This window comes from Atractosteus spatula, chromosome 7 (assembly GCF_055471065.1).
Source record: "Atractosteus spatula isolate fAtrSpa1 chromosome 7, fAtrSpa1.hap1, whole genome shotgun sequence".
In the NCBI taxonomy this organism is placed as follows: domain Eukaryota; kingdom Metazoa; phylum Chordata; class Actinopteri; order Semionotiformes; family Lepisosteidae; genus Atractosteus; species Atractosteus spatula.
Genome location: NC_142712.1, coordinates 30,978,100 through 30,991,541, shown reverse-complemented (window position 1 = coordinate 30,991,541; position 13,442 = coordinate 30,978,100). Strand labels below are relative to the sequence as shown.

General features: G+C 37.0%; 1 protein-coding gene across 1 annotated transcript in view; it reads right to left on the bottom strand.

The window, feature by feature from the left end:
- Window positions 1-10,213, bottom strand: part of syt2b (synaptotagmin IIb) — a 75,670-nt gene extending 65,457 nt beyond the window's left edge. Inside the window, exon 1 of the mRNA XM_088920998.1 lies at window positions 10,153-10,213. The gene's annotated coding sequence lies outside the window, so the exon portion shown is untranslated. The remainder of the gene's footprint in view (window positions 1-10,152) is intronic.
- Window positions 10,214-13,442: the final 3,229 nt, after the last annotated feature.

Here is a 13,442-nt window from a genome sequence, read left to right as displayed (position 1 = left end):
TGTTAAACATCAAAGGCACAGCATGATTCAAGAAACTAAACCAAGTAACCAAAGAACTTGAAAACTAGGAATACAGTAGGCTCTGAGTAGACTCAAAGATCACAACACTATGCCAGAGCCCAGAGCATTCTCAGTGCAAACTTAAAGTACCCTGAACCACCTGGGACAGGCATGGTCATATATTGCCCACAGATGTTACGTCTCCTATTGTGTATTTGTAGCAACTGGCACTCATTTATGGGTAAGTAGAAGCGTAGCCAGGTGCCATGCCAGTGCTACAGTAGCTCAATCTGCAGCTCTCCAGTGAGCATGACATATATCATGTATAATGTATACATTGTTTGCTCTTCTGTTGTTTTGACATTCTTTAAATTTGTAAATAATAAAGACTATTTCCCTCATCCACCATGGATTTTGTGTTATTTTCCAAAAGAGGCCTCTTAATCAAAGAATTTATTTTGCTATGGGAGCCTTGCAGAAAGTCCAGAAAAACATTATTTTCAATTTCAGTAAAATATGTGCTAGTGGTGAATTGAATAAGGTCTTCAAAGTTTTAGGGCAATGACACAACACATAGAAGGAAACTTCTCAGAATCAAGTTTTTCACGAATATTAAAACACGTTTATGGAATGGATTGCCAGGATATGCAGAGGCAGGGAATATTCAAAATTAGGCTTGGTGTTCTTATAAAATCACTTAATGATCAGAAAAATTGATAAGCATTGATGAACATGGAGGCCTGTACTTACAGTATCATCAAAAGTTTATCTAAATCACCATAGATGTTATCTATCCATCATATATCACTTGATCATATGTTTTAAGATGGGCATGAAACAAACAGAATTCAGAAGTTTTGCAGTGAAAAAGTGTGGAAGAGTGGTCACATCCATTGAATAATATCTTAAAGAATAGAGATTTGAAACTGAGCTCCAAAAGGACTACTCTGTAAGGTTACACCCCCTAGTCTATGCCTCCCTCATCATTATAGACAACAGCTGGTTATTACCAGGAGGAGAAGGAAGGTGACATTTGCTAACTCAATATGCCATTGATTGCTTGTGTTCTGTGATCAGTAAGGGTTGAGTGGTCTCAGAGGAGGGGACATTTGCAGTAGAATCGTGACACAACACCCCTTCTCTATTCATATAAAACACACACAGACAGAGAGTATAAAATCAATATCGATGCTGTTGGGACAGCATCTCAGAGGTGACATTTGACTCACAAATGCCTACATCTGTCTTCCATACTGAGAATTAATGCATTGGTACAGGACATAAGACCCTTTTGACAGAGGTTAGGAGAGCCAACAACACTTAATTAATAATTACTTGCATTTCTATAGTGTTTTTCATTCCATAGGATCCTAAAGCACTTCATCTACACTGAAATGCAGCTTTCACCAAGGTGACATTTGACAGCTATAATGCATCAGCAGTCTCACTACACAACAGATGAAGTGGAGAGTTAGAAAGTGCTTCACCAGTTGAATAAAATGGGAACTTTAGATCTAACATACAGCACATAGTTTGAAAATGTCTACAGTGAATGGAGTTGGAGAGGAAAACTGACAACTGTGTTTAAATAGTTATAATGCTGCAATTTAAGCAGAATTATGCTGAGAGTGGTGAGATCATGGCTTGTTGAGATGGAATTTTGTGATATCATCACACTGAAAAATTAAGTATCATCAATCATCACTCTGACAATGTTATGACTGATTGTTAGACTTAGAAAATCATAATCTGTTTAAGTAAAGCGTGACTGGGAGCCACTGTGTACACTTGCCCGGCACCATTAAAACTGGCTGGTTAGAGGTGGCTAGCCATGTAACAGCAACACCTCTCTATAACTGTAAGCTGCAGTGTCATCAAGGAGAGATGTATCTGTTTTCCCTCTGATGTCCCTGCACTCTCATTGCAATGAGCTTGCATTGTGAATAAGAAACAGATAGCCCGACAACTGCTCTATTTTGGATGATACAGTTTGCTTCTTTACAAAAGAATATATAGAGGTTAGAAACCAAAGAGCATTTCGCACATCTAGTTGTTTTAGTTTCTGGACATTGATTTTGACAGCCCTTTGTATAAAGACTTGCCTCCAGTTTGTAGTCTTAGATGATGTTTGCTGCTTAAGTGACATTAATACCTCAGAGGTAAGTTTGAATACTTAAGTCTAGTCACCTTGCCACCACATTAAAGATCAAGCTGTGAGTCAAGTTGATTAAATTCTGCTAATTGTTGCAGAAAAAAAGCAACAGTAATTTATAATTGTATTCTAGTGTTAATGAAAAAAACTGCATTGGGAAGAGCAGTAAGAAAACATTTAAGGTAGGAAATCCTATGCAAACGTCTTAGAGTCTAAAATATATTTTCTACTGAAAGGTAGATTTCAGCTAATATCCTAAACAATGGCTCTGCATGTGAGGCTTTAACAAAAAAAAACATTCCAACTGTTCTCTGTGCTGAAAACGCATCTGAATTTGTTTTTGAAGAGAATATTGCAGTGATTTACCATAGTCTCTGTGTTGCACTTAAATCTGCCATCCCTTCCACAGAAAGGCAAACAAATCTCACTGCCAGAAGGAACTGACACAAGCTACAGCTACAGTATGTATGTCTAAACTATAGTACCTGCATTATGGGACAACCAATCTGGCTACCAACCTAGGTCAAAGATGTACAGTATGAGCTAAGTAAAAACAGGAGCAAAAAATGTAACCTTAAATTTTATTAATTAAATTTTAAATATATCCTCCCAGGAAAATGGTGATTGACAATCATTAAAACTCTTTAAGTAGGGAACACAAATCAAAACTACAGTATATGATGCATAAATGCAGTGAATGTTCGATTTCTATTGTACAGTTTTTGAAAACATTGCTAAATAATTTGCATAGAAATATTTTATCTGTGGATTTAGTATGGCAACCTTGTAGTCTTTTTGGATGTTCTCATTACTTTTGCAACATGTGCAATGCAAACAAACCCCGATTTTAAACATTTAATTTCTATTGATTAAACCTTATGTTTATGTAACAAAACCTTTTTTATATCGAGATATTTGACAATATCTGTTCATCTATGCAATATTTAAATCAATATCACTCAAGACACTTATGGTAGCCAGTTGCTAGTTTTGGCTCATACTCAGTATGCCACTAATTACTTATCATAACAAATGATAACCAGTTTCTGACATTGTTTGTAGTGCTGACTTTGTTCATCATTATTTGTCACAGTTTAATTTAATATTGATGTTGTTTATGTGGTTCTACTTGTTTTTTTTATAAAATAGGAGTCGGCAAACTACAGCCCACTGAACTTTTCTGAGTAAAACTCATCTGTTTAACTTCATCTCGGGATCCAGAACCTTATACTTTCTGTTACAACAAGGGGCAGCAAAAACTATTCAAGAGAAAATTCGAAGAAAATGTTGTGGCTATCCGAGCTAGTTATCGAGTATCACAGCTTCTAGCAGCAGCTGGCAAACCCTTCACGGACAGTGAGTTTATTAAGCAGTGTATGCAAGAGGTCGCAGAGGAGACACGCGACCTATTCCAGTCGGTGAGTTTATCGGCTAGATAGAGGATTTCACTCAGATGGCCCAGCAAGGCTAGTAAAAAAATTTAGTGGCCCTTGCTCTAAAAAATTTGCTGACCCTTGTTATAAAAGTACTGTATGAAAGTGGACAACTCATTGATAGTTTCTTCATAACCTTCGGGAACAATGGAGGCTTTAAGCATCTCTAACTGAAGCTCTTTCCCAGATCACAGTCTTAAATTTGTGGAATATCAGGAATAAGAATTTGATCTGGTTTGTAACTGCTGGAGGACTTTTTAATATCTGCATTGCAACTGTTTAAAAGCTCTTCCTATAGTAATCACCTGATAACTGTAAGCCTGTAGTGAACTATATAAAGAATATTGTCTCTGTTAATCTTAGTCAAAAACCCTCTTTTTAACTGATACAACTGCAACAATTTAAATGTCAGGATTTTGTTTTCTGTTTCTGGAACCACAGTTCAAATATGAAATAAATCTTAGCATAAATCAATAATATTATAATACTGTAGCTGAAAATAACTGAATACACTTAGAATGCACCAACCACAAAAGCACAGTTTTGAAATTTCAGGAAATTCAGAGCTGATTGCTAGTAGATTATTATTCAGAGGGATCAGTTATCAGTTGAATATACAGTAATGACATCGCAGGCATGACAAATATTTTATTTTTTTAAATTGTTTTCATTTTACTATTTTTGAATTTGTAGTCACCTACATGATATCTTTTCTTACCCATCTTACAATGTGAAATCTGCAGTGAATTCCCTGACTTTAAACCATGCAGAAAATGCTTATTAAAATGAATCTGAAATGATGGCTTGAGCATTGCTTTCAGCAGACAACAGTAAGACAACATTTAATGAACCAGAACACAATCTGACAGAACTGGCAGTCTTGTCCTGACAAAAAAAAAAATAACTGAAAAGGGACTCAACTGAATTAAACAGAGATGCACCATACCTACGGTATAATAACTAGGTATAATAACTATTGCATTTCAGCATGCAGATTAAATAAAACCACTACATTTAAGGAGCACAAAATTATTCATCTACAGTATATGACCGTATCATCTTTTCCATTTTAGTCTCCAGCTATCCATGCATCCATTTGCTAACCACAGGGGACACCGGAGCCTGTCCTGGCAAGCAAAGAGGCACAGGGCAGGATCCAGCCTGGATAGGATGCCAGTCCATCACAGGGCACATACAGTACATAAACACTCATACACTCACACCAGGGCCAATTTTCCATGAAGCCAATTAACTATCAGTATGGTCCACACAGATAGTACTGTACCTTAAGTTTAGAATTTAACCCATGGCTTCAGTGCTGTAAAGTTCTCTTTTTATGTCTTCATTTTGAAAAACATGTTTTTTAGAAAAAGTTTGGGAGGAGCAATAATTCACCCATTCATGTTCTCTTATGAAGGCCTTTGAGTTCCCCCCTTTCATTTCTTTTCCTCCACCCTACTCATCTTCAACTTTTTAGCATCTCCCTGGTTCATTCCACACAAGGGCAGATGGGATCCTGTCAGCCTTGTGGACAGGCAGCTTTTTCCTCAGCCAGAAAAGTTACAGGTATGTCAAATAAAGTTTAATATGTTTTAATATTTGGTTGAACGACTGAAGAAAGGATATTCTTACAAAAACCCAAATCTTAATAAAAAATAATTTACAATTGTACTGGTACAGCAATATCACAGAGAAAATCATCCACCAATGTATCTACTGGAAATGCTTCAATCAATCAAAAAAAAACACACTTTTCAGGTATAAGCAGTTAGGTGTTTGTTATAGCAAGAAAAACATTCTAGAACTCTGATGACAAAAGTGGTTGTAGGGCAACAGGTTTTGGGGGACATATATTAAGTATACATATACAGCAATGCTCAGTGGTTTTCTTGCATTTTTTTGTTTTTCTAGTAGAGTTGTCTTGATTATATGTGACTATGAATCTTACTTGTTTCGAGTACGAGTATGCATCTCTAGTATGACACTTCCATATCTATGATACTTATTTCTGCCATTTCTTCATAGTGTGTGTGTAATAGATAATGTATGTCCAAAAACGTAAACAGAATATTTCACATACAGTAACATCGAGGCTCTGAAAAAAAAACATTGGAGCACTTGTGTTCAGCATATGATGTTGTATGGAAAGTTAATATATTATACTGTACATCAGAGGCATCACACATCGGCTATTAGTGAGGAGGAAAACAGAGTGAAGAAGCCAATTTATAGAGGGGGATTATTAGGAGGCCATGATTGGTACGGGCCAATGGGAAATTTGGCCAGGACACCGGGATTACACCCCTAATCTTTTCGAGGAACACCCTGGGATTTTTAATGACCACAGAGGGTCAGGATCCCAGTTTTATGTTTCAACAGAAGGTCAGCGCCTTTTTACAGTATAGTGTCCCCGTCACTATCATGGGACATTAGGACCCACATAGACCACAGGGTGGACACCCCCTGTTGGCCCCACTAACACTTCTTCCAGCAGCAAGCTTAGTTTTTCCCAGGAGGTCTCCCATCAAGGTACTGACCAGGCTCACACCTCCTTAGCTTCAGAGGGTTACCAGTTGTGAGTTGCAGGATGATATGCTGGCTTTTAATTAACTGTTAGGGCATCAGGGCAAACTTGGCCTCAGTGTGAGTGTGTTTGTGTGTCTGTGTTTGTGTCTGTGTGTACCTTGCTATGGACTGGCGTCCTTGTGCAGGGTGGGATCCACCTTATACTTCTTCCTTGCTTGAATTGTCCCCAGCTCCCTCGTGACCTTGAGTTAGATAAAATGCTTAGAAAATGGATGGATGGATATCTGGAGATCCAAAGCACTGCAAGGAAAAAAAAACACCTTAATAAAAGTTCCATTGCCAGGCATTATTATTTACAAAGAGTTATCCTTAGAGCAAGGGCAGTTATTTTGTTCAGACACAGATTTTTATGATACAAGATCTTTGCAACAGAAAAGTTCTGATCAAATATGACAAATGTACAAGACCTAGCTTTTAAAAGCATTACACAATAAATGTATTGAGCTTTAACATAATCTTTTATCTCCCTTTTGAGAGCCTACGAGAGAAACAATCTGTCTCAGTTTAGAAGACAGGTTATTTCAAAGCAGCATCTGAATAAGAAAAAAGACAATTGGACAGAATCGGGTTACATGCCTGATGAAGAACAAGTTTAACCTTGGTAACATGCTCATTGATCCAAGACAACGGCCGAGAAATACTTTTAGTTGGTCAGACATCAGAAAATGTTTTTCAAGTTTGTGCTTAAGTGCAAAGGAGTTAAACTGCCAAACTGAAAATTACAATTCCACACCCTTTTAAGAGAATTTCTTACACAGGATGAGAAGGAAAAGAACAATATGAAATTTTTTTTTGAAATATTTACAGTAAGTGAGTTAACTTAATTTAACAACTCCAGTCTAATTCCATATATGCCATCAGCAGATTCGTTTTAACATTCACCCATAAAATCAATTACTTATTATGCAACAATGACTGCTTCACGTTATTGTGTAAAGATGATCCAAATCAAAGCTTTAACACTGTTTTACAGGGATATTATGAACTATTAGTAGAGTTTCTTAATCAATCACTTCATAGTACACATTAATAATTAATAACAATTCCTTACACTTATATAGCGTTTTTCTGGACACTCCACTCAAAGCGCTTTACAGGTAATGGGGACTCCCCTCCAACATCACCAGTGTGAAGCCCCACCTGGATGATGCGATGGCAGCCAGAGCATGCCAGTATGCTCACCACACACCAGCTATCAGTGGGGAGGTGAACAGAGTGATGAAGTCAGTTCATAAATGGGGATTATTAGGAGGCCTTAATTGGTAAGGGCCACCTGGAAATTTGGCCAGGATGCCGGGGTAACCCTCCTAACTCTTTTTTAATGACCACAGAGAGTCAGCACCTCAGTTTTACATCAACTCAAAGGAAGGCACCTTTTTTACAGTATAATGTCCCAATCACTATATTGGGGCATTAGGACCCACACACACTGTAGGGCGAGTGCCCCCTACTGGCTTCACCAACACCTCTACCAGCACAAATCTTAGTTTTTCCCAGGAGATCTCCCATCCAGGTATTGACCAGGCTCACACCTACTTTGCTTCAGTTCGTTGCAGGGTGATATGGATGCTTTATAGAATTATCTACGATGCTAAAGACACGAGCAATAACTGTAGCCCCCCCCATTACAATGTTATAGCTTCATAAAAAACATAGAAAAGTGGAGTAAAACATCCATAAAATGTCACAATAAAGCATAGACAGACAATGTAAACCATGAATCAAAATCGAAAAACCATGGAAAAGCAAAGAAAATCTATAACACATACTGTGGAAAGAACCTGGGAAAAACATATAATTAATGGCTATACTTCATAGTGAAGAGTACTGACAGAGATGACTGGCACATTAACTAGAACTTACTTTAGGCTTATGGAACGTTACCATTTGTACTATAAGTTTTTGTGTACAGTGGGTTAAGCAACTGCTGGACTTCTTTCTGCGTAGGTACTGATATCACTGTGGACATGCTGGTCAACTCAGGAACATCAATTATCTGAAAGAAGTAAAAACTGTTCTGGCATTTAAGCCTTAGAGCTTTAGATATTATTTTCACCTTTTTCCAGCTCTGTATTGTTTTTCTGCATTACAACTGCTTAAAAACAGATATAGCCTTTATTGATAATCAAAAAGGAAACTGCTGCTAAATTAGTACTTGATATCTAAAAAATGCAGTACTGTACTTCTGAGCACTACGAACAGCAGAATGAGCTGAAATGTCCAGAAGATGGATAAATGTAGATGTTCCAAGCATATATTAGAACAGATGGTCGAAACAAAATGCAACTCCTATTGGATTTTATAATTTTATAAGTATTGTCCCCTTTCCTGATGTTTAGACTTTTTCCTGCTCTTAGGAGATCGAAAAGTTTCCATATTCTCGCATGAAAGTATAGTGTGTTGGCATATGATGCATTAGTACTAGTATAACTACAGATAAAAAAATCCCGAAGAACGGTTATTTAATTAAAATTCTGTTATTAAAACGTGAGTCTCTACCAATTGTGACCAAGGGTTGCCAACCAATTAACAATGTCTATTAAAATAATTATCATTGATGCCCTTTGCAAATGTGACTTGATGCTAAGTACAGGGTACACGAATGTTTTTGTTAAAAAGTGGCAGCAGCATCAAATAGATTTGTCCTTGGATATGTCCTCTTGTTCATGTGGTGCTCCACTCTCCATAGATTTCTAAAGGAAACCACAATGAATCTTACTTTCAGCTGTAACACAACTGATTCTCTCCCTTTCATTAGGGTTAATTCACTGTTTTTGAAACAAGTTCCTCTTGTAGCTGTAGCTTTGACCAGCATATCAAAGAAAAGAAAATCTGTTTTTCTTCTAAATAGAAAACTAGATGTTTTCTTAAAACCAGCTATAATACACGGGTTTATCTACAGTTTCATTTCCTGTGTTTGCTTCTAAGAACCAAATTGTTGTCACTGAACTCTGCTATTTTTTTTTTCCAGGAAAGATTCTTCAGTTTAAAAGAGGATTCATGAAAATATTTGTAATTTCAAAGATTGGTTGATAGCTTGGTTACTACGGTAGGTATATAATGCATCTGCAAATACTTGCAAGATAAGTAAACATTATTGAACTTTCAAAATGAAAATCAAAATCCATTAAATGTTATCAAGAATGACATCTTGGAAATCATGGCGCTTATACAGTATGTCCTGAAAATCACTTTATCTTCATTATTTTGCAAACTGTTGCAAACCAGTATACTCCAGTGAAACATACAAAGTGCAATAAATTCAGTTCCATTTGACCAGACCACTTTAGTCATATTCTTTCAAGCACGTCAACCTTTTTGACATACTCTGGAGTCCTGTGTAGTATTTTTTTGTTTCTTCTACCATAACAAATCATATGTTTTAAAAGAAAAAGTAGACATATTCACACATGTCTACGATAGTACAGTAAGCATAAACATGCACATACAGTATATGGATAAATATAGCTCACTCAAGTCAGGTTTTGTACTTAGCACTCAAATGGTTAAACAAAAAGGAAACCAGCATTACTGTTCATATAAAAATTATGGAGTAAGAAAATAATTGTTGACTTTTACCATAAAGTACCTTTAAAAAAAACTGCAGCTCATGTTCTTTGTACTGTATGTTGTTATGTTTGTAAGCTTATACTACTGTACATACAATTACAGCTTAATGCATATCTACAGTATAGACAGACTACAGAATTATCCCAACATTTGCATATTAAGGCAAAACATACGGTAGTTTACAAACCTGTGATGTAACAAAATCACACCTAATATTTTTTTTTTCCATTTCCTCCAAATAAAGTTTCCTTTTTCAGTAAAAATGATTTTCAACCAACTAAACTTGGAATCTGGATAAATAAAAATTGGCTCAACATTTCATAGCTCATAACTTTCTACAAACAGGCAGCAGGCGGCAGTCCCCTTTCCCTGAAAGAGTTAAAACAGAAAGGAGTGTGGGGTCCCCCTTACCAGTGATATCTCAGTCCAGTTCCCTCTAACAGGCCGACCCATCCAACAGTGAGGCACTTAGGGTTAATATTTTAGCGTGTAGTAATGTCCCCTGCTCTCTCCCATCAGCATCAGAAACTGCAGTCTCCCTCACTCTTTGCCACTGCAGCAGAACAAGCTCTCCTTCTCTCTCTCTCCCTCAACACCCCCCTCCTCTCAGTCCCCTCCTCTCTTTACTTGCCTCCCCTCTCTCTCGATACACATCCCCCCTCCTCCTGTTTCTCCTCCCTTCTTTCTCTGCCCCCCCCCCCACTCCGTACCTCCCTCTCTTGCTCTGCCTCCTGATTTGTGATGCTGCTCACACAGTGCTGCATGCAGTACTCTACGCCCTGGTCCAACATTCAAGGGCAATCCTAAAGAATCAATATGCAAAACTATCCCCCGAGGACTTGATGCTGGTACACTCCAACCTGCGTTAGTCGAGGGGAAAAGAAAGAAAAAAACACACAGGCTGTTACTCAACTCCAAGGCATACGCTGCAGCAAGCCAGCTACTGTATGTGCCATTGAGAAAGTAACAGCACCTGCTAATGGTTATATAGCCAGGCACTGGGTGCACATACTGGTCATCCTCAACCAGTTCACTACACATTTATAATGTTCTTTTCAGTTATTAAATGTAGTGATGTGAGCATTTCACTCTCATCACTCCACTTTAACTATTACAATGAACATTAAATGTGTCCCTGTCATTGGTTATTGTGGTTTTTGTTCTTGCAGCATTTGAGGTTTTTTTATCCCCTTAACCCACAGGATGAAATACAATTTGTTTTCACTTACACTGAAAGAACAATCCAATGTCTAGACATACAGAATAAAATTGGCTTACATAGAAGAAAATTGGAGAGGTTGCAGAACAGAATAAAGGTCATCCATTTCTCTACTGTATGTCTGCTCTTTACTAATAATGCTCTAAACCCTAAAAACAGCATCACCAGCTTTTACATGTATCAGTCTTAACAGCCAGCGTTACAGATCAATTACAAAGGGACATGATAGGTCAAGGATGGTTCAATGATAGACAAAAGTCAGGCTTCTTTCTGGTTAGTTGTGTTTTGTATAAATCTAGTTGAGAATCTCTATAGTCATAATTTCATAAAGTACTGTATTACAAATATATGGTTTATGTGACAAATTTTAACTTTTTTGTATTTTTCATATTATATCTGACCAATGTGAAATCACCAGCTGTTTCTTGTCTTACAGCAATAATTCCTGTACTTCAAGAGAAGAATGAGAAAGTAAAGAGGTGCTCATCCAAACTATCGATTATTGATCGATTCATCTATTGACATGCTGCAAGTTCCATATACTGTAAGCCTACAGGTGCTTCCACAGGGACATCACTGAAGTTTGTGTTTGGTCAAAAGCTGTGAAATCCTAGTCCAAATTACCTGGAGACTTTACCCAAGCTTGAAATTGTGAAATCTAGGGTGTAGACTTTCATTTAACTGTTTACCACAGGATTTATAGGTCATAGTGTCTGACTGAGTAAGATGAAGCAGTGACCTTGCTCATGTCCTTTAAACCCTTCCTTGCACAGCCCTTACAGAAGAGTTTTTGTGAAGGATTCATGAAAAAAAACTAAACTGAACCCATATTTTCATGAGAGATTTGTTGTAGGTCATGCTGGGAAAGGGATCTCAATTTTCAACTTGCCTAATCATGCCAAAGCTTTTATTCCAAGTGCACTATTAACATCTGTCAACTATCGTAGATTTTAGGTTGTGTCAGCATTGCACAACAGATTAAGCAGATAGTGTTCTGCAATATAAAAAATCCTCTACTTCCAAAACAGAATGTTGTGTATGTATGTTTCCATAATGCCTTGCAAAGTATTATGATATCCCATGTTGTTGAATTACAAATGCTCTATACACATTTTTTTTAAAGTTAACATTTTCACTTATTAAAAAAAACATGACGATTAGCAAACCCTGCAAACCAGAAAATGTTGCTTGCATTATAAGTATTTACCACATTGAGTCAATACTTGGTAGAAGCACCTTTGGCAGCAATTACAGCTACTGTACATCTGTTTGGATGAGCACCAACTTTTCTCAGAGAGATTGTGCAAATTTCCTACAATTCTTATTTTCCAATTTGTGCAACATCTGTAAAGATAATCAGGGATAGTTGATGAACAGCAATTTTAAAGTCTTGCCTGTTTTTCTAATGGATTCAAATCAGAGCTTTAACTTGGCCACTGGGGTGAAAGCTTTTGTGTCTTCTGACTACAAATTTTCTGCTGCATCTTTGTAGTATCACCCACAGTATAAGCTTTCTTGCCAATACCTGTCAGGATAACTTATTTAACCCCAAAAAAGAATCAATTTGAAAAATAAAGGTTTGGTTAATAATATTGATTTGAAGAAATATGTAAATATTATTTGAATTTCAACAAAATAGGATATCATTGGAAGGGGGCAAATATTTTTACAACGGCACTGTAAATACTGTGTACTTACAGTATGTACTGTATACATATAATGCTCTCCTCAGTTCCTTTATTGCTTGCATAAAGGGGCTCATAAAGGGGCTCTGGTGCTATACTGATGCTTCTATTTCTGTAACTAAATATAGTAATAACAGTTCTTGCATTTTATGGAAGAATCAACAATTTACAGTATTACAGATAATTTTCTCATAGTGACATTTACAGTAGTACACCTGTGTTGATTCCTTTACAACACACTGTTGTCACCACATCACCTTGGTTTCATATTAGAAGTTCTATATTCAGTGAAAAGCATAAGTACCGGGAAAGTGAAGTGAAATGTGTCATTTATGTGTGTGCTAAAGAAATATGTATCCATACATTTTCTAACTGCTTTATCCAAGCAGCAGCAGAGGCAACGTAAGATATAAACTAGACAGTACACCAGGGTATGCACAGACACAGATACACAAACACTCACACCAGGGCCGGTTTTACCAGAAGCCAATCAACCTAACAGTAAGTCTTTGTACTGTTGGCGGAGACCTACACAAAGAAGGAGACAACAAACAAATTCCACACAGGTAGTCCCCTAGGTTAAGAATTTTCACCCAGGACCCCAATGCTGCAAGGCAGCAATGCTAACCACTGAGCCACCACACCACCCTGAAATATGTATTTAATGAATGTAGAATTTCAGCTGTTCGTTCTGGGTATTATTTTGCATATGTTTATATATTTAGCCACTTAAGAACAATAAATGTTTTTGATCCAATCGCCCTGTTGAAACACAAGGCTGACAGTTGTTTCATAAT